Raw genomic sequence first — 20,233 nt, 5'->3', positions numbered from 1 at the left:
ATGACCCCCTCCAGGTACACTTAAAATTAGAAAAAACTTATGCTTTTGAATCTCTGAATGTCTAAAATCCCAATACAAGCAAAAGTCAAGGACATCTTTTGACAGTCCATCTACACAGTGAGATGTAGATCCCAAGGGGTGGGATCATCTCATGATGATCACCTGATGTTGAACCTGTAAGTTTAATTTGCTTTAAATACATTGATATCACTTAATTGGCACCAATGTGAAATGAATTAAAGTATGTAATCATTAATAAATTAACTGTGTAATTACTAGTTCTCTATTATTAGCAATGTGTGGTTTCATTCTAACAAGCACCCCATGCAGATAATAAAGTAATGGCAATCTATGAGGAGTATTCTGTTTCTATTGACATGATGTTCATCAAATGCCCCCGCCCTTCTTCCTTGCTCCTTCCTGCCCTCTTTTGAGACTTACAGGAAGAAACCACACCAGTTACTTCATGAAAGTGGCTCACACCATCACATCTCCTTTAGAAATTCTCACAAGCTTACTTTTCTGCCTCCTCTTCTGCTGTAGTGTACAGAGTCAATATTTGTGTTCTAGACATCAGAAGCCTGGCATTTTTTAGTACATTACATAAGATATCTGATTCCAGCCACTTTCTCCCTCCTGTCAAGATATCCAAAAATAATTAAAGGGTTTCTTCTCAACTATAACCTTACTTCGATAATATCTACAAGACAAAGGATACTTTTAAATTTTATATATTATGAGAAAAGTATTATCTGTGCGTGAGTACCTGTGTGTGTGTGTACACGTGTGTGTGCATGTGTGTGTATGTGTGTGTATGTGTGTGTGCATGTGTATGTGTTTGTACATGTGTGTGTGAGTGTGTGTGTGAATTTTGCATCCAGTATTTCAAAACCAATGTCTTCCTTGATAAATCTCTAACTTATGTATTAATGCAAATTCTCTCATTTGAATTCTGAGCTCATAATTATCCCAGTTTCCCAAGCTTGCTGGCTCCATAGAACCATTATGACTTCTATAAGCAGGGGTTGCAGCTAGATATCAGACCCACCCGGTATTTACATGGATGCTGAGGATTCAAACGCCAGTGCAAAACAAGTGCTTTACTATGTGAGCCATTTCTCTAAGGACAATCCTCTAGATGTTATAAATCACATGCTAAAGATTCATTGATATTGAATGGACAAGAAAGACATACTATTTCACCATAAAATCCAGGTAGTTTTGGATTATAGAAATACTATTGCTTCAGTTTAAACAGGGAGAAGAAAACAGGACAAATGGTTAGGTTATATGAAATTGTCTTCCCAGGCAGCAGGTAGAAAGTAGTCATGTTGGATAGTGGGAATACAGGCAAAATATCAGGCTTTCATTCATTCCCTTACCTGCTATCATTTCTTTAGGTGACGAATACACAGTGTTTTATATTACTCTCTAGGACTATGTTGTATTAGATTTTGTCCTTCCCCTTCTCTCAAGTCCTATATGCACCTCATGCAAATGTCTGTCATAAACGTTACCATCTCCATGTTGAAGAACTTTTGGACACATTTGTTTTTATAGCATTTTTCTTTTCAAACAACTGCTTTTATCTCTATCAGCAAAAAAGAATATTTAAGAGCTGTCATGAGGATTTGGAAACAGTCTTGTTACATAGAGCCAGATGTTAAAGCGACACTTGTGAAAATTGGATCTACCTGTGAAGAATTTGTTATATATTTGCTGTTCATGTAACACTATCTTATTCTCTTACTTTACATTTGTTCACCTAGTAGATTTGATATACTAGAACACAGCTAAACATTGATCATGAGAATTTTGTTTATTTCTCTACATAGTTCCAAGTTATACTACCCCATAAGAAGTGATGTACTTCTAATTGGTTGCTACTGACACACAACCATTTACTAGCAAAGATAAATTAAAAGACCCATCCTTTGGTCACAACCTCTGTGGCTGCTTATACGTATAAATGGGCTTTCTTAATTAGTTTGAAAAACCAGGATGAATAAATACTCCAGATTTTCATGACTTCTAAGATAGATTGTCCCCAATGAACTTTAAAATCAATACTTCTTAGGAGAGAAAAAGCAGGCAAAATGGAAAATCAAGATGGTCTAACTTAATAACTTGGGTTAGAAATCCCCTTAAATGTACATGAAAAACGTATCTTGGAAGTAGAAGCTTTCAACTTAACAGGTTTTTATCATACCCATAGCAGGCAGTTAGTCAAGCTCAAAATAGGAATTATTGCTATTGATATTATGTTATAAACTGTTACTTGTACTTGAATTATCTTGTGAATAGGCCTGAGAAGTAAATTCGAAATATCACCAATAGGAGGTTGTATTCCAGGTTCTAAGCTGTCCTCTAAATTAACTTGCTTGGTAAACAGGATTTGCAAAATAGACATTTAACAAATAATAGAACAAAAATTGTCTTTATTCTTTCTCTTCTCTTTCTCAATACTTTGTTTTGTTGTTGTTTTTCCTGTAATAACTATTGATGCACAGTAATTAAGACAGGATTTCTCCTGCATACAACAGAATGAGTGTTTCAATGTAGTTAGTTAGTTAGTTAGTTAGTTAGTTAGTTAGTTAGTTGAATATCTACTCATACAATGTTTCTCTTTGTCTATGGCTTCAAAAGCTTTTCTTCTGAATGACATAGTCTTCAGTGCTTTAACATGTTCTATGAAATAATGTTAGTCAATGTTTCTGCTCTCTTAATTTTTACTCCTTCTGTTTCTCTCTCTGACTTTTCTCTCCTTTCTCTTTCCACTTGTTTTCCTTTCAGAGCTTGTCTTTTATATATGACACCATGTGTACACATAAAGATGAGTTACTGCTGTTGGCATACGTGTAATAATCTTTTTCTGATAGTCATGAGGAGATGTATGTACAGTTTGAATGATTGGACTACAGTTTCTGACCCACTGTGAGGCCATGTCTATGTGGCTGTGGCTCTTATTCCTTTCCTCTGTTCTCTCTGGCATTCCATGTTGCCTCATTGTTTCCTGCTCAGCTGCACTACTTGCCTGACATTGATGTTTACAGGAACCCTCCTTTTCCCTACTTCTGCAATCTTCACTCAACAAGTTGCCCCTTACGTATACAGAACACAAAAGTACACAACTATATAGTCCCTATCAGAAGACACAATTTGCTTTGTCAAATAGAATACTAGGACATACACAGAGATTTTTATTAAAATTTTAGATCAACATGTCCTCCACAATGCATTACATGCATTTTAGCTTACGAAAACTAACTTTAATACCATGTACACATTATGATACTAACACTTGGAACACAATGGTCTGGCAGTCTTGTGTTTTTCTATCCCTGGACAATATTCTGGACATGAGTAATACTCAATCTCTGCAAATTCAGTGGTATGTTGTTTCTTTCTGTTATTTTATAGTTTAATTTTCTCAATTTGCAACTGTACTCTCCCAACATTTTGCTCTTCAAAGGCCACATCAAGTTTCCTTACAGTCATGAAGTAACAACTTTACTAACTCAGTGTTTGAAATCTATTCATGTGTCATGTTTCTATTTTGCTTTTCTTTTCTCTTTAATAATTCTCTCTCATTTCCTCTCATTTGTATTGTTTGACCATAAGCAATACACTGTAAACATTGCCTTAGCTGTCCTCTGTAAACTGTGCTATATAGGAATTCGTAGGAAGAAAAAACAAATGTCAAAAAGTTGAGATAGCCTCTATGATGCAGAGAAATGACATCTTTAAAAAAATGGGTTAAAACGATTAGAGCAGAAAATGAGTATAGAATTGGATGCTAAAACACCATTGTCCATTCTTAACAAAAGTGCATTCAAATCTGCTTTTCCCTAATGTTAGCAAGTGTTTAAATATGCCAGACTCAAAATAGCATTTACAGTCCATGCATGTCTTCACAAGCTTGGCTAATTTCAGTTTGTCTGATTCTCCATGGGTACCCATACAACAGCTCTGCATAGACTAAGGAATATGCTCTCAGGTGACTGCAGAAAATATGTTCTGATTCCCTTGGTACCCTGTCCTCCATTGCTAGATAAAACTGACTTCAGTTAACAACTTAGAATGGAATGCACTGGGAATCATTTCAAAGAAAAGCAAAGAGTACTTGAAAAAAAATAAAAAGCCTTTCTCAAAGCATTATTCATGTAAGAAAACAGCTAAGAACAGAACTGTCTGCAGAGAGATGTCCTCCTGCTTCTCCTCTTCTACCCAATAGAAGAAGAGCACACTGGTGGTGTTTAGCTCACTTTCCTCTATGGCACCACCTTGTTTAGGATCCCCCTTCACAACTAATCTCCAAGAGGGAGGCTCAGGTCAAGTTCAGGCTCTCAGTTTTGAGGTTCAATGACATTTTCCTCCCATTATTGAATAGGAGCCTGCTTTCCATAACTATATGCCTGTGGTCATTTTGTCAATACCATTACCTTAGTGACACTGACTGGATGATTCCTCTGCAAGGACAGCATGTCCTTGTGGTCATGTACATTAAGGAACATCTGCTGGGAATTGAGGCCCTAATCTGACTTACAGGAAAAGAAAAATCTAAATGTTGATATTTAAAAGAATCACCTTTGTGTTCTTGGCCACCACACCAAACAACAGGGACACTGAGAACAGAACTTACAAAAAGGAAATCCACAGTTCAGACAGAAAAAAAAATCTGCTGCTGTTTTTAACTCAATACTGGGTAATTGGGCAGCCTGTTCATATACAATTTTAAGACTTTGATTTCTACTATCAGTTCTTTGAATACAACTGTGACTCAGTGTAAAAGGTTTCAAATCCATCTCACTCACAATTTTCTGAGACACAAGATAGGAGTGAAACTTGAAATGATTCATGCCTGTGTCTGCCCTGCTTTTCCAGTATTCCCAATTGCTGGCAGGTTTCCTAGTATTCCCAGTCACCAGCATATCCCCTGGTGTTTCCCACATGAAAGAATGGCCAATTTTCACAATGCCCAGAATTCCAAACCATGGCCATGACCATAGACCTTACCAAGAATTCAGAGTTGAACTGTAAGTGTTTGTCAAAGTAGTAGGTCAAAGACCTAGGTCAGAAACAGAAAACAGGTTTCACCTAAAGTGTCAATAGGAAGTGATTTCCAAATCTGTTAAATAAGGTCAATGTGAAGTACAGAGAAAATGAATATTAGTTCACTGACATGGTTGGGAATTCCACTGAATATTCTGTAAGTCTCTGAAAGCAAGGTGTACACTTTTGTTTAAATAAATTAATAAAAATTGATCTAAAAGTTAAAGTGGAAAAACATCTCAATTAATAAGTAGTGTTACTTTTATCTTTTTTTAAAATCTTTAGGTGGTGCAAGAATAAAAATCTTGCTTGAAGAACAAGACTTAGAAGCAATAGAAGAACACATTTCTTACATTTGTGTGTGTGTGTGTGTCCGTGTGTGTGTGTTTGTGTGTGTGTGTGAATAGACTAAGAAATGAAGTCTAAACTCAGTGAAGAAAAGAGAAATATTAAAGTAGAGGAAGTGTATAGCTGTCAGGGTATGTTTTGCTAATTATTATAGGAATAAATACAAATTCATGATTTTGGAGAAACAGAGTTTCTTTTTTTCTGAAACATGACATTTTCTGGAGTCAGTGGTTCTCAGGGAGCCGGAAGCAACCTACATCCAGATGTAATGCCTCAGGAAGGGGAAATAGGGCATTTTGAAGAAATCTCTGATGTCTGATTTGGATTTGGTAAGGAGGAAAACCAAGAAAATGGCAGGGTGCACTCTGAGAATAACTAGTTTCATGGAAAAAGGAATAAGAACCCAATGGAGAGACTGATTTAATTTCATTTCTTTTGGATACCAAAACTAAAATAAATAGGCTAAAGAAAAAAACAATTAAGTGCATGTTATAAGATTGGATCTAAAGGCAAAGCAAACTCTCTCTCTCTCTAACCATATATATATATATATATATGTATATATTGATTTATGTATATACCCATATAGATAGATAGATATGTATATAATTATAGATGACCTTATTACTCAGAAATTTCTATGTATGATATTTCAACATACTGAGCCACACAAATATCATTTTTTTCAGATATCAGAGTTCATCACTATAAGCTATAGAAAAAAAGAGTAGAAGAAATATGGTAACTTAATGAAAATAAGTAACAATGAATAAGTGAATGATTTTGAAAGTAGGATCATTAATTATTTAAAAACACTGTATGGTAGAATCATAGTCTACTGACACATAGCAGTTATTTTCTTGAATCCTTTTTGGTACATGATGAAGAAATCAGCTTCTTTCTAAAATTATCTGCTTCACATAACTTGAATTAAACTTTGAAAAAGAGTGAAGTGTACAGGGATATCCAGTAACTACTTGCTAATCTTGAAATGATTGGTAATTTCTAGTTGTTGGAATAGGAGAGTGACTTTTCTCTAGGAGTATGGTTTCTAATAAGTCAACTAAGCTCCAGTGCATATACCCATCTAAGAGTAGTTGGAAAGCATAAATAGGTATTGATTGGGAACAAAAATGAACACTATTGAAAGAGCGTGGAATGAATGCCAGATATGGGAAAGGTTGAGGGGTGAGTATAATCAAAACATAGTGAACAAAATTCTCAAAAAGTAATACAAAGTTTGAAACAAATCAGAGATGGGAGAGAGACCAATTAGAAGACACTGCTAGAAAAGTAGGAAAAGGATGCGCAATGCCAGAAAACAAGGCCAAGACATACAAAGAAGATAAGGAAATTTCCTAGACTAAAAAATAATATAAAGTTAAAAATTTTGGGAATTGAATTGATAAAAATAATTATGAAATTCAATGATAGGAAAATTTCTGAATGTAAAAGATGTAATTTTAAAAAGAACTATTTTATTTACTTTCTATATTGTTATAATAACATATAGGTTACAGTTGACTGTAGAATTAACTATAGATTATTTGCATATATGGAGTAATATCTTCCTGTATTAGAAAAAAACATGTGCTTATTATGTCTAAATGCTTGTCACTGAATTTCACGATGAGTATACATATCATTATTATTTAATTATTTTAACTCTGTCATATTTTTAAATAAAAGTTAAAATAATTTTAAGCAACACAGAACAATATAATACTAAGTTTTAAAACTGGATAAAAAGGTATGAAATAAAATAAAATGTTTAGACACAGAAACTTGCCATCCTCTTAATAGAGCACATACAGCCCCAAAGATGATGCTATGCATCTTCATGCATCATTTTTTTTTTTATTCCTGGTGACTCATTCCATCTATATGCCAGTGATAAAATATTGAGTGCCTTGATCCTTGCCTCATTAAATGGAGAACATTCTCTCTCCACTCTGACCTATGCTGGGGCCAGTTTAAGGAGTGATCTGTCATGAGATCATTAATGCAACACCTGGCTAAGAAGGTGAAAATGGTCATTCAAAATTAATTTCTGACCTTTCTCACAAGGACCTATGAAGGAATATTTAGTGATCTTAACCAGGGGAACAGTTTTTTTTTTTTATACACCATGTTTCTCAAATGCAGTCATTACTGAACCAGAACCAAGAACAATAAAGAAATGGCCGGTCAATGTTTCAGTCCTCTTTTTTCCTGAGAGAATACATCAGGCTACATGTGAAGTGTTGCTTTATGAGAAACAATGGAGGTTGGTCCCCATAGCTACTGTATAATAATAGTTCACAATGGTTAGGTCAGAAAGAAAACAGGTGGAAAGAATATTGTCCAAAAGATTTTTGCTGGAAAATATTCAGAACCACTGTGAGGACCAATTTCAAATGATTGAACGTGGTTCATACAGCAAGTGCTACCTAATAAACGACACAATGTTTTACTTTAATCATGGTCAGAGGGAGAGATGAATAGAAAGCCAAACATTTAGCAAATGCCAGTAAACTCTTAGTCAGAAAGGCAAATCCTCAGATTCATGAGTAACCTTTACTGGGAACTCAGCAATGCCATTTTGAAGGTGAAACACATACAATAAGAAATCCTCTGATCCACAGAAAACCTCATTTAAAGATCAAAACCAATACTTATCTGCTCCCCTCTCTTATCTCTGCAATCACCCAGATGTTGAATGCTTCCAAAGTTTACTTAGGGGCCAAAGAAAATTCATAGCCATTTCTTTATTTATCTCATTGTTTTTAAACTTTAACCTACTCAATGATTGCTAATTTGGGAAGAAATTATGATTTCACATTTTTTGTCACATTGCCTGTGATGTACACTTTGGAAGGGGTTAAGGTGTCATAGAAGTAGTGATTTAAATAATTTAACTTACTTTTGAAGGATGACATGGCCTTATCTCTACTATGTACTTTTTGTAGATCAAATATAAGACATTGATTTTCAGATATTGGGTGGTTAGTTGAAAAAATATAACCTATAAAAATTAAACAAATGTGAATATACTATAGAATATGCTTCATGTTCTGGAAACGAATTTAATTTAAATTCACTGGCATTCAGATTTCAGTAAAGAGTAGAGTAATTCAAGAAGTCCCTGTTAATCTATGAAGCAGTTAAAATACTAGGATAATCTGTTGTCTCTACCCACAATCTCTATTTTATCATCTTGCTGGAATTTTTATTCTCTCAACTATAATTTTTATGAACTATACTTATTAATTCTCTTACATAGACACAACACACACACACACACACACACACACACACACACACACCTTCAATGCTCTATGATCTCTACTTGTAAATTAAATGACTGAGACTTGAAAAAGATGTTGACTAACTGACCCAAGGTTACATATGTATACAATGACCACACAGTAGTAGAGTTTGGTCTAGGTTTCCTTAGACTAAGATTTAGATTATTCCTCTGCTTATCAGAAATGTTTCTACTTAGCATCCAACTGTATATTAAATTCCTACCATAATAAAAGCACACTGTAGTCCCTGCCTTCACATTGCTCAGCTAGTAGCTTCACATTCCCTTGGTGTTTCTACAGATATTTCAGAAGGACTAGGTACATACAGAATGGAGAACTGAAGAGTGGGATGAACAAGGCCAAGGTCATAGTGGTTTTAGAGTGGATAATGGGAAGCCCAAGGTATGGAAGAATGGAAGGGGTAAGAAGAAGAAAAGAGCAGGGACTGATGCAAGAATGACATGTGCCTCAAGCAGAAGTATGACTGATGTGCATTTCCATAATTGTTTAGCATGAACCTCCATTAGCCTTATGGAACATCAAGATTATCTCTTCTGTCATTGATGTGTTTTTCTATACTATAGAGGTTAGACAATATTATTTGAAAGTCTAAAAGCATAATATTTGGAAAATTATATTAAAACACATATTATTTGCTCCATATTATGACAACCATTAATATTTTGCTCTTTTTTCTCCTGCCTTTTCCCTATGCATATGATTTGAGATTTTAAGACACAGTTCAAATGATAAAACATACAGAATTGAATCATGTTTTATATTATTATAGTATGGCATTTTATATCTAGTTCCTCATGGGGATTAAGAGCATAAAGTCAATGCCAAGTACTACATGTAGTTATAAGTTGCTTTCCCTATTTTACTCATTTTTGTTACTTTTAGCTTTATTTTCCTCTATTCCTCAATGCAAATTATTGGAATCACAACTTCTATACTACTAGGGACCTGGAACTTGTAGCATAGTAACATTATCCAGGAATTAGAGGTTATTTTATATTCTGCACCTCTTTCTCTTTACTTGAGTATCCAGAAGGCCAAAAAGAGAATGAATCAAAAAGAGATAATAATATAAAATTGTTCTCAGATCACCCCTCCAGCAAAATGCTTCAATTTTTCCATCGTGAAGGGCTCCACTGTGCATCTCATAGTAAACCAAACCAGAGACATGGCGTCCTGAGCTATCAACAGCAGGTTTGAATGGAATTCTGCTGTTATTGTTCAATCTTTTGGAAAAAGGGCAGTTGTAGAACCATTCTGATATTCTTCTTATACTACAAAAGTCATCTTCAATGATCTATGGGGGTTTTTCTCAATCATATTTCCAAGAATAGGTAAATCCTGAATAAGCAGGTGACTCAATTCCAGAGGCAGGCTGGTTGTTCATCATAATCTTGACTAGGCGGTTGGAACACTTAACAGAAGGTAGGAATGATGTTAAATGTTAGATTTCTCTTAAAATTAGCACTGGCCTTACAACAGAAATAAATACTAGTCATATATTTGGATTTTATTCTATATAGGTTTCTAAATTGTAAAAGGAAATAATAAATAGAAATAAAAGGTTCTTTTTCTTTTTTGTTTTCATTCTAAGGATGTTTGAAGAACCTTAGATATCTCAGCTACATGGAGAATTAAGATTTGAAACTTCACCCCCTAAACATGAAAATGGAGGATGTATCATTCTAACAAAGTGCAGGGCAGGGGGTGAAATTTCAAATCTTCTTCCTTGTCTAAGTAGATAGCTTTCTTTTTCTTTTAGTTTTTTCAGTTTAAACTGTCAAATAATCATTAAAATCACTTCCATCTCACAATTTCACCCTTTTAACTCTTGCTCTTTCTCTTTTGCTCTTTCTTAACCCCATGTCTCTTCTGTAATTAACACAAGCACATACACACACACACATATACACACATAAATTAATATATGAATACAATCTTCTGAGTCTGTTTAGGGTTGCCTCTCTCTTACTGTGTGTATGTGCATGTTTGTGTGTGTGCATGTGCGTATTGTATGTATTTGTGTCTATGCACACATGATGATGCCTTTAGGGCTGTGACTGGACTAGCAATCAGGGTAAACAAAAGTGAATACTACTTTTAGTGACATATAAAAATATGCAATATGAAAATTTATATGGGAATGTGACTATGTTTACAGAAAAATGAATTGCATACAGGCAATCTATTTTACCTGTTGGGGTTTGGATAAAATTTGTTTAATTACTTTAGCATGATTGTCAATGAATACAGTGAAAATAGTCATAATTTACATTCTTGTCCAATGTATGATTATCAATTTTATATTAGCAGCCAACAGATGTTGACATAATGTTTCCTTTGGCAGGAAAACCATGTTTTTTCTTGCATCAAAGCACAGGTACATACTTAAGAATACAATAGAGAAATTTCTAGTACAGTGGAAAAGTTTTACATATCTACTTGCAACAAATGGCTATGTTATTACAGTGCTTATCCAACCGCACAACAAATGGCAGACTGAATGAGTGATACACAGCATTCTAAGAATAAATGCAAAACAAATACTTTCCTGAATGGTATCCACTGTTTTTTTTTTATCAACTTTTCATATGAACCAAAACATTTTGAATTTAAGACTTTCAGCATATCTGATTTTTCCTGGTCTTTCTCTTTGTACAATATCCAACCTGATTCAGGAGCTGAAAATGGTCCCCCCCAAAATAACCACATCTCAATCTCTATAATTTATAAGCATAGGCTTTTATGGTAAACAGTGGGTGAGCAGGAGAGAAAGAGAGAAGAAAGAAGGAAAAGAGAAGGGTAGAGAGGTGGTGAATGGGATTCAGGGTGAGTGTCTTTACAAATGTAAGTTTAGTACTTGGAAATGGGGAAGGTATTTTCTTTTCAACAGGTGTTTCTGTGGAAGATTGTCTCTCTGTAAAAGGAAAAATATAATAAAATTTCAAAGCACAGAATCAAAAACATTTGAATATAGAACAATGACTGTAGAGAAAAAGTGATAAACCAAGGAAAGTCGACAGTCATCAGAGGCTCGAAGAAGCAAGGATGTAACAGAAGAGCTCCCAGAGAACTTGGAAGAAGCACAACTCCAAAATACTCTGAGTTTAGGTCAGATTGTGGATTTCTAGACACCAAAATGAGGGAGATTTTTTATTTTTGTCTTTTAGAATATATAGCTTGTGGGTAAGTTTTATACAACCCTAGGAAAGTAATAAAGCCCCAACTATGGCCTAGATCATTTTGATTTAGGCATTTTTCTAGACATAGAGAGATACTACCCCTTTTAAACATTTCTTCTGTCCTCCCTTCTCATTCACCTTTAAGATCCTAGTTATATTTCTACAGTGTTCCATTTTAGCATCTATCATAGACTATGAAACTGTCACTTTATTTGTCCTCCTTTCCAGGCTGGGAGTCCCTTGAGTTTCACAGCTCTGTTTTATCTCTGTGTCTCGAGTGTCCAACAATTCCCAGCACACAGGAAACTCACTACATGCTGATATAGTCTCTATAAAGAGACAGTAGTAGCAATTGTCAAGAAAATTTCATTCTGCATAAATCTATTTGTAAAAGAAAAAAACTCCACAGTGTTAATGTGAATTTATTTTATCCAAGAAAGATTTCAGCATAGCAAAAAGAACATCGTTTTCCCATCAGCCAGGTCTATCAGTTGCTAAATGAATATTTCTCAGGCCAACATTTCTCCAACATGTACTTAACCCTCAGTCAATATTATTTTCTTCACAGATGATACGTGAGTTGTACTGTGTATGTTCTTACATGTGAACATACACCATGTCTGTGTATGTTACTGGCATCTGGTACTAAAGCTAGGCTGAGGAGGTACAAAGACATTATGGCCTCTGTTCATTTGTGTAAGTAGATGAAGTTTTCTCTTAGCTTTCTTTAATCCAGTCAATTGACTATCCTGTGGAGAGCCAACTTAATGATTTGAAGGCTTTTAATTGAAATGTTCCATTGTGTTTTTGTAGAATAAAGTTTAAGAGTGAACAATGGAAACACAAAGTTTATTTTACAAAAAAAAAAATAAAATAATTGGAAACTATGGATGTTCCAAGAGAAATAAAAATATAGTGGCTATGTATTCATCATGTAATAATTGTAGGCCTCATGAGTAGTTAGGTATATATATATATATGTATATATATATACACACATACATACATACATAAAACAATATAGTAACCCCTGGGAAATGTGCAGATGCCTGGTAAACCATAGAACATTTTTTCAAACCCATGAACATCTGCATAATAGATATAGTTTCATTTTGCCTTTTTAACAAATCAGTTCCATGTTTTTAACATTCTCTCATCTTGTTCTCTGCTCAGCAACTACCAAAAAAAAAAAACATTAAAATACATAATACACTGTTGCTACAAACTCAGGTAACACTCTATTTTATACCTAAATCATTGTAATCCCTTTTGGAACCTCCTAGAGATTTCTTTAACAACCATTATCCCCATAACTCCTAAATGTGTCACAGGAAGCATTTTGTAGGCAGGAGCTAAATCTTTAGGAACCAGGTATTTTAAGTTAATGGAGGTGTAATTTTTGTGCTCTAAATTTTAGAAATTTAAGTTACAATGCATTTATATTTTTCCAAACAAATGTTGACACCATTTTTCTCTTATTATTGTGATTTGTTCTCAGGTGCTTTCTGCTCATTTATGCTCAGAAAATACTAGCTGAATACCCTGCTGATGCTGGAAAGTAGTTTACTTTAAATTTCTTTAAGCTTTCTTAAATCTTCCCTCCAAATGAGGTGAAAGAAAAAAAATGGCTTCAAATAGCTTTTAGAGCTGTATAAACTATTTCCTGCACATTGTCTAACAGACCTAAGATTTAAAGACTAGAAAAGATGGGGAAATGTGGGCAAAGTGGATTGGAGGTGTGGTCTGTAAGGTTTTAATTTGGAGAAAACGTAACTTGGAGACACAGAGAACTGCATTTTAATGCTTGCTAAACTAATCATTGGTTACTCGGCTGAGCATTTAGGTCATGAGAATTTGACTTGTCTAAAACCCTCGTAAGTAGCTATATCATGAGAAGAGTCCCAGCAGAAGATGGTTCCCAAGTCTGTTGTTCTTTCTTGGAATGCATTTCTTGCCAACAGTAACATCTGAGACACATTTGTTCTCCATGTCCCAGTCCCTACTCTACAATACTCTTAAGAAACATAGACATAGGTAAACCAAGGTTCCTATAAAATCTTGGTCTTGTATCTTCTGGGCTTCTAAAATGTTTATGATCTTAGGGAAGCTTTGATGAGTTGCCCTGATTCCTAGCTTCTCTGCACAGAACAGAATCTCTGAGTTTTACCACTTTAGTTCTAAGGTATGTCTTCCCTCCTAACATCATGAATCATTCTGATAACGATTGCTCAATGCTATGCCCAGTTATTCTTATTTTCCACACTCTTATAAGGATCTCAGATTTCCTTGCTTGCTTGCTTGTTTCCTTCCTTCCTTCCTTCTCTCCTTCCTGTCTTTCTTCCTTCCTTCCTTTCCCCTCCCTCTATCCTTCCCTTCCTTTCTCTTATTGTATTTTCTCCTTATTTCTTAGCTTGTAATCTACTCAGAAAGATTAATTGTCCCCTCCTACTAACTAGCCAACAACCAAAGTACAAAAACATAAGTATAGACAAACAAGTACAATACAAACAAAAACAAAGTACAAAAACAGGTATAAACCAAGAACCTCCCTCATTTGCCTTATTTATATTTTTTGTAGTAAATATATTCTTGAGAGTAATCAAGTTGTACTATATTAATCAAATTGCCTAAGGAGATAGAAAATTGGGAAGGTGTTTGAAAATTCTTTTTTTTTTTTTTTTTTTTTTTTTTTTTAGCAGATGGCAATTAACAGGATGTTATTGTTAGAAAATAAGACAGAGATGTCAATGGCAGAGATTAAGGGACTATGGAGTACTCAACTCTTAATGGGACCACACTTCACCAAGCATCAATTGTTACAAAGAGAGAGCAAACTGTAAAATCTAGAGGTAGTAGAAGTCTACAATATACAAGTACTTGCCATGAGGCCAGTTCCATTGTACATATTAGCTTACAGGTGCTTGAATTGAATGCACAAGACTTATGCAAGCCTGTGAAAACGAATATCAGCATGAGTGCCGAAGGGACCCATGAAATCCCATGACTTTCAGAGCAACTATTGCCAATTAATGGCTGCTGGAACATAGTAGGCAGGTTTCCTAGGGATGCTTCCTAGAGAGGTTATTCATGTGCCCAGAGATAGTCTACAAGTATGCATAAATATAGGCTGCATTTTTATGGATGCATGAAAATCGACAGTAAAATGGAAATTCTAATAATGTATAGAAAATTTTGGAAGAAAAAAAACACAAAGAAAAATTAAATAAGAAAGTGGTGTTATTTCATATTAAGTTACCTGCAAAGTCCATTTAATAGGAGTCATAGATAGGGGGAGGTTCTTTTTTGCATGCTAAGTTTGGAAGAAAGTTGGTCATGAATAGGGGGAGGTTCTTTTTTGCATGCTAAGTTTGGAAGAAAGTTGGTCATGAAAGAAGTGCTTATTCCTGACATACTTATCTTTCATTTTGAAATTTGTTGTGATCTCATTTTTTTTCATACCCAACCTCATCTAACTTACACAATGCTTACAATTGCTCCTCATGAGAAAATTGTAAAGATAGTCTAAGTGGTCACACTTGTACTTCACTGCTGACTGCAAAGTCTTATAAGCTGGTTTAGAACTTGTACTCAAAATCTTTTGCTGAATGAATTACTTTTTTATTCAATGTCTGAACACAGAATTTCCAGAGCCACAGCAACGAGCCAAAATCATTGCATATATACAAATAAAGAAATCTCACTACAGATTATGTTCCAAAGTTTCTCTTTGAATTCTACATTTTCTTTTTTAGTTATAGAAGTTAACTGTCTTTAGACACATTAAACAAGAAATCTAAAAAGAATCTTTTCAGAGCTAGTTTTCCTAAACCAGAAACTAGTTTTGAGAACTATTCATGTTCAGTTTTAAATAAAATCCCTCGAGATTTCAGAAAAAAAAAAATCTTTGTTGAGTAAGTTCACAATTCTGAGAGGCACCATTTTTAGTATAATCTTCTCTTGGCTTCCTTGGTAATTCAGCACTCTGAAATAGGAGGGTGTGAAGATTAAGAAAGAGAGAAAAAAAGTCCTACTTGAGCAAAGTCCCTAACTTTGAATTTAAAGAGAAAGTCTTTTTAAAACACATTCCTCATCACAAGTGGTTTGAGGGAGTTCATGGCAGAGCAGCCCTCGCCTCCTGAATGGTTCAGGATCATCAACTGCATGATTAGTCTAAATTGCCTCGAAAGAAACTCAGCAACTCACACTTCCCTCAGCAAAGTGCTTCTAATTATTCTGAAAATTGGTAGCATCACCATAAACCAAAGTAGGTCCGGAACCGACACAGTCCATGAGAAGTGATAGTTCCTGCTCCCTCTTTCTCATTAAGGTCCCCAGTGCCAAAATATGATGCTAGGAAAAAGATTTTAAAGTAAAGCCATTTCTTTCCCTCTTTTTTGAATAAAGTCTGCTACAGTAGAATATTCACATTATAAAATAACTGTAGGTCATATTTCACCATGAATCTTCTCTTGGAAGGTAGGTGATTTCATTCCTGCCAATGCAAGTGAGGAGGCAGGGGCATTGCCATGTGTCACTGGACACTAGATTGGAATGAAGAGGTTGGATTTTTATGGTCCAGAGGAAAACTGAAGAAGACAACCTGATATTCATGTCAACTTACTCTGTAACAGACATAAAATCAGGCCTGTTTTGAACCTCACTTAACTATGAAATTATAGTATGCATTTTGAGACTAAGCGCAAAGAGTGTTGTTGTTCATCATGTGTGCAGTAGGCAATTATTTTGTACCTATGCAAGAGTTTTCCTAAGCACAAACAATAAATACCTGAAATAAAATTGATGCCTACCCTGAAGAACTACTTTAAAGGGAAGAGACTTATGTAAAACGGAAATACCATAGTTCTAAAAAAAATTTTTGGTGTTTTAACATAACATTGAGAGCACACAGAGGAAACACTCAATTTTTACAAGTCATTTTGAAGTTTCACTGGGATATAATATTGTATTCATATTTATAAACTCAGTCAATATATATACATTGCACAGCATGCTCACTTGATCAAAAATATTAAAACATGCACCTCAAATTGCATTCAAGTGGAGTTCTGCTTTGGCTTTATGGTAAACTCAAGAAAGAGCTAAAGTGTAGCAAAACTATTTGGATCCCCAATGCTCTCCACTCCTAATCAACACTGCTGTCCAATTTTCAGTTCCTGTGTGGGTTTAACAAAGTCATTATGATTCTCTCCACAATCTTTGCAAAACACACACACACACACACACACACACACACACAAACAAACAATGGGAAACAATGCCAATATTAAGAGCTAAATTGTAAGCAAAGATGTGAAGCACAAACTGAGGCCATGTGAATAGATTAGATGAGGTTAGACTGACAGTTAGGTTTTTTTAAAGAACATAGTTCATGAGTTCCCTAGAATCGAGAGTACCAAGGACTAAATGTTTGAAGCAGTCTTGAAAGTTCTCTTTCAGTCCCTCTGAGGGTGCAGAATAATGAGTCATAGGTTAGATTTCTCTTGTACCAACCGTTATAAATTGTTGTAGATTGTCTTCTTATTATCCATACTGCAATATCTCTCCTGAACATGGAGCTACAGACTTCCTATCTTACTATATTTCTGCCTGCACATCAATGTTCATTGCTAATCATTGCTGATAATAACTAGGAAAAGGAATCAATTAAGATGTCGACAAACAGATGAATGAATAAGAAAAATGTGGTATCTACACAATAGAATAATACTCAGATGTAAAGAAAAAAATGTAAATTTTCAAATAAATGAATGGAACTCAAAATATATGCTAAGTCTGTGAGGGAGCTCAAGCTTAGAAAGAGGAACACTGTTTCTATCATCTGTATTTTCTACAATAGGTTCCAATATTATATTTTGTATGTAAATGCCAAAAATGTACTAAGGGGGCATTTGAGGAAGGACATGTTAAGGAGAAAGAATAGTAGATTATATTTAAATGAAAATAATAAGGTCAAATATTTAGGGATAAATTAAACCAGGAGGGGCTTGGAATTATGTGGAAAATCAGGAGGTGGTTTGAAGAGGTAACTAGATATAAAAGGCTATATAAAATCATTTTATACAATAAATAAATTAAAAAGAATTAGATGGATTGCTAGCAGAATAAGGATAGTGTAATGCTGAATGTTAAAGAATTGAATAGGGATAAGGGACAGATAATGAGGGAGAAAAAAAAAGGTAGGTAGTAAATGGGTTAAGCAAGTCAAAAGATGTATATATAAAAACATCATGGAAGCCAACTAGCTAGTTCAGTAATTTCAAAATACAACTTAAAAAATAAATCAGCAAACATAGAAGAGAATTCAAACAATTAATGCATATAGATGGGCAAAGTCAGTCCCAGAATATATAGATTTCAAAATTAATATCATAGTATAATGTATAATTCCTATGACTACCTTCCTATGAGTTAGTCAGGTAGGATCTAGAGGTTTCCAAAACAACACAGGTTATTATATTTGCTTCCCAACCATAAATATGCCCACTTATTATTATTATGCCAAAATAACCCCACTTAGAAGACACAGCTTAACTTAGACATAGAGATATCAGTCTCAAACCAGTGGAAACATCTTCTATCACTGCTTGTCTAGTTTTAATAGTGATGTCTTTTTTATACATGCTGCTAAGGAAGGGAAACACATCAATGGTTTTACCCAGTGATGGACCCTGGATGTTACAATAATATTCTTCCAGGAGAATTTTCCTACTAATATAATAGTGGCATGACTGTTATGCTTACTGCTTTCAGATTGTTTGAGGATGATTCCATGGGAAAGAAGCCCATATCTGGTATTATAATCTTGGTTAAAAGTCCATGCTGTTGAAGCCATTGGTCCTACAGAAGCTGCTATACTTATTTTGCTAAATGTCCATGTGTCAAATTGACTTGTAAATATTTATGCTTATACACCAATACCAGGCAGTTCACAACCTTGGTTAGAGAAGCTTCCTTCTGAAGTAGCCTACAATCAATGAAAATATGTAAATCTTGTCCAAGTGCAGAGAACAAGATAGTGAATGTCTACTCCTAAATGGAGCATCTATAGTAAATTTACCACCATCAAAGCTCAGAGGATATCAGGGAAGAGGAGATGGAAAGAATGTAAGAACCAGTGATATGGAAGAATGACATGGAATGATATATTTAGACCATGACCTGGCTAAAGCAATCAGGAACCTATAGGAGATATGGTTACCTTCTTAAGCCCCTATCAAGAGAAATCAAGACAAAATTCTAACACACAAGATGTAGATGATCTCCATACATATAATATGGGTGTGAGTGTGTATGTATGGATACATATGTGTTTATGTATGACATAAAATGAAAACATAGTATTTTGATTTCTTTAAATTATTATTTCAATTGAAAAAAACAGAATTAAGAACAATTCTTATGCAGAAAACCATATATAAATATTCTATTTTGGAGCAGTATGTATATATATATATATATATATATATGTATATATATATATGTGTGTGTGTGTGTGTGTGTGTTTGTGTGTGTGTGTGTGTGTGTGTGTGTGTGTGTATACACACACACATACCATCAACTAGGGACAAGATCCTCCAACTCAGAAATAACTATAAGTACTTTTGTGAGTTATATTTCCATAATAAACTTAAAAACATCTCCTTAGTTAAAGACATTTTGTCTGCTACCATCATTACTGACTATTGGGAAGGCAATAGTCACTTGAATATACTCAAGTATTTGTAAATTGAACATACATTATCTAGCAGGAGTTCACTTTCAATCAATTTTTCCTCAGATTGACACTTCTCAGGTGGAAAGCAGCTCATAGTTAAACTAACAAATTACCACTCTTCACAGGAGAATTTTAGACAGGACCTTAGTTAATGAATTGGCTAACAGCATGTCTTTGTTTACAAATTGCAGTACACATGTACTTATAAACAGTAGGAAAGAGGATACAAGGAGAAGTCTCTGGAATTGGTTGTAAAGAGAGGTGTGAAGATGAAGCCAGACAAAGGCAAATAGTTATGTCAAAGTTACAGCAAGACAACCTCAGGGACTCTCCAATGTACAATAGAAGTCTGCCTGCACTGCATAAAAGGAGAAAAATTCAGAGAGAAGAAAACCATTTTGTTGTAATCTCGAACTCTATTTTCAGTTGCTTTGATTCATTTTATGGTCTTAAGGACAATTATTTGGCTTTCTTTCCTAAAGACTCTCTTAAGACAAAAGACTTGGAGTAAAGAATTCACTCATTCCCTTGTAACACTATACATTAATTTAGAGTGTGCTTTGTTCTATTACATGGGTTTCAAACTACTTCCAAGCCACAGAAACACTGTT

General features: G+C 34.5%; 1 protein-coding gene across 2 annotated transcripts in view; it reads right to left on the bottom strand.

The window, feature by feature from the left end:
• Positions 1-20,233, bottom strand: part of Lsamp (limbic system associated membrane protein) — a 2,132,018-nt gene that overhangs the window by 1,946,098 nt on the left and 165,687 nt on the right. The gene's annotated exons all lie outside the window — the stretch shown is intronic.

This window comes from Mastomys coucha, unplaced genomic scaffold (genome assembly GCF_008632895.1).
Source record: "Mastomys coucha isolate ucsf_1 unplaced genomic scaffold, UCSF_Mcou_1 pScaffold12, whole genome shotgun sequence".
Taxonomy (NCBI): domain Eukaryota; kingdom Metazoa; phylum Chordata; class Mammalia; order Rodentia; family Muridae; genus Mastomys; species Mastomys coucha.
This window is presented reverse-complemented; position numbering and strand designations above follow the sequence as displayed.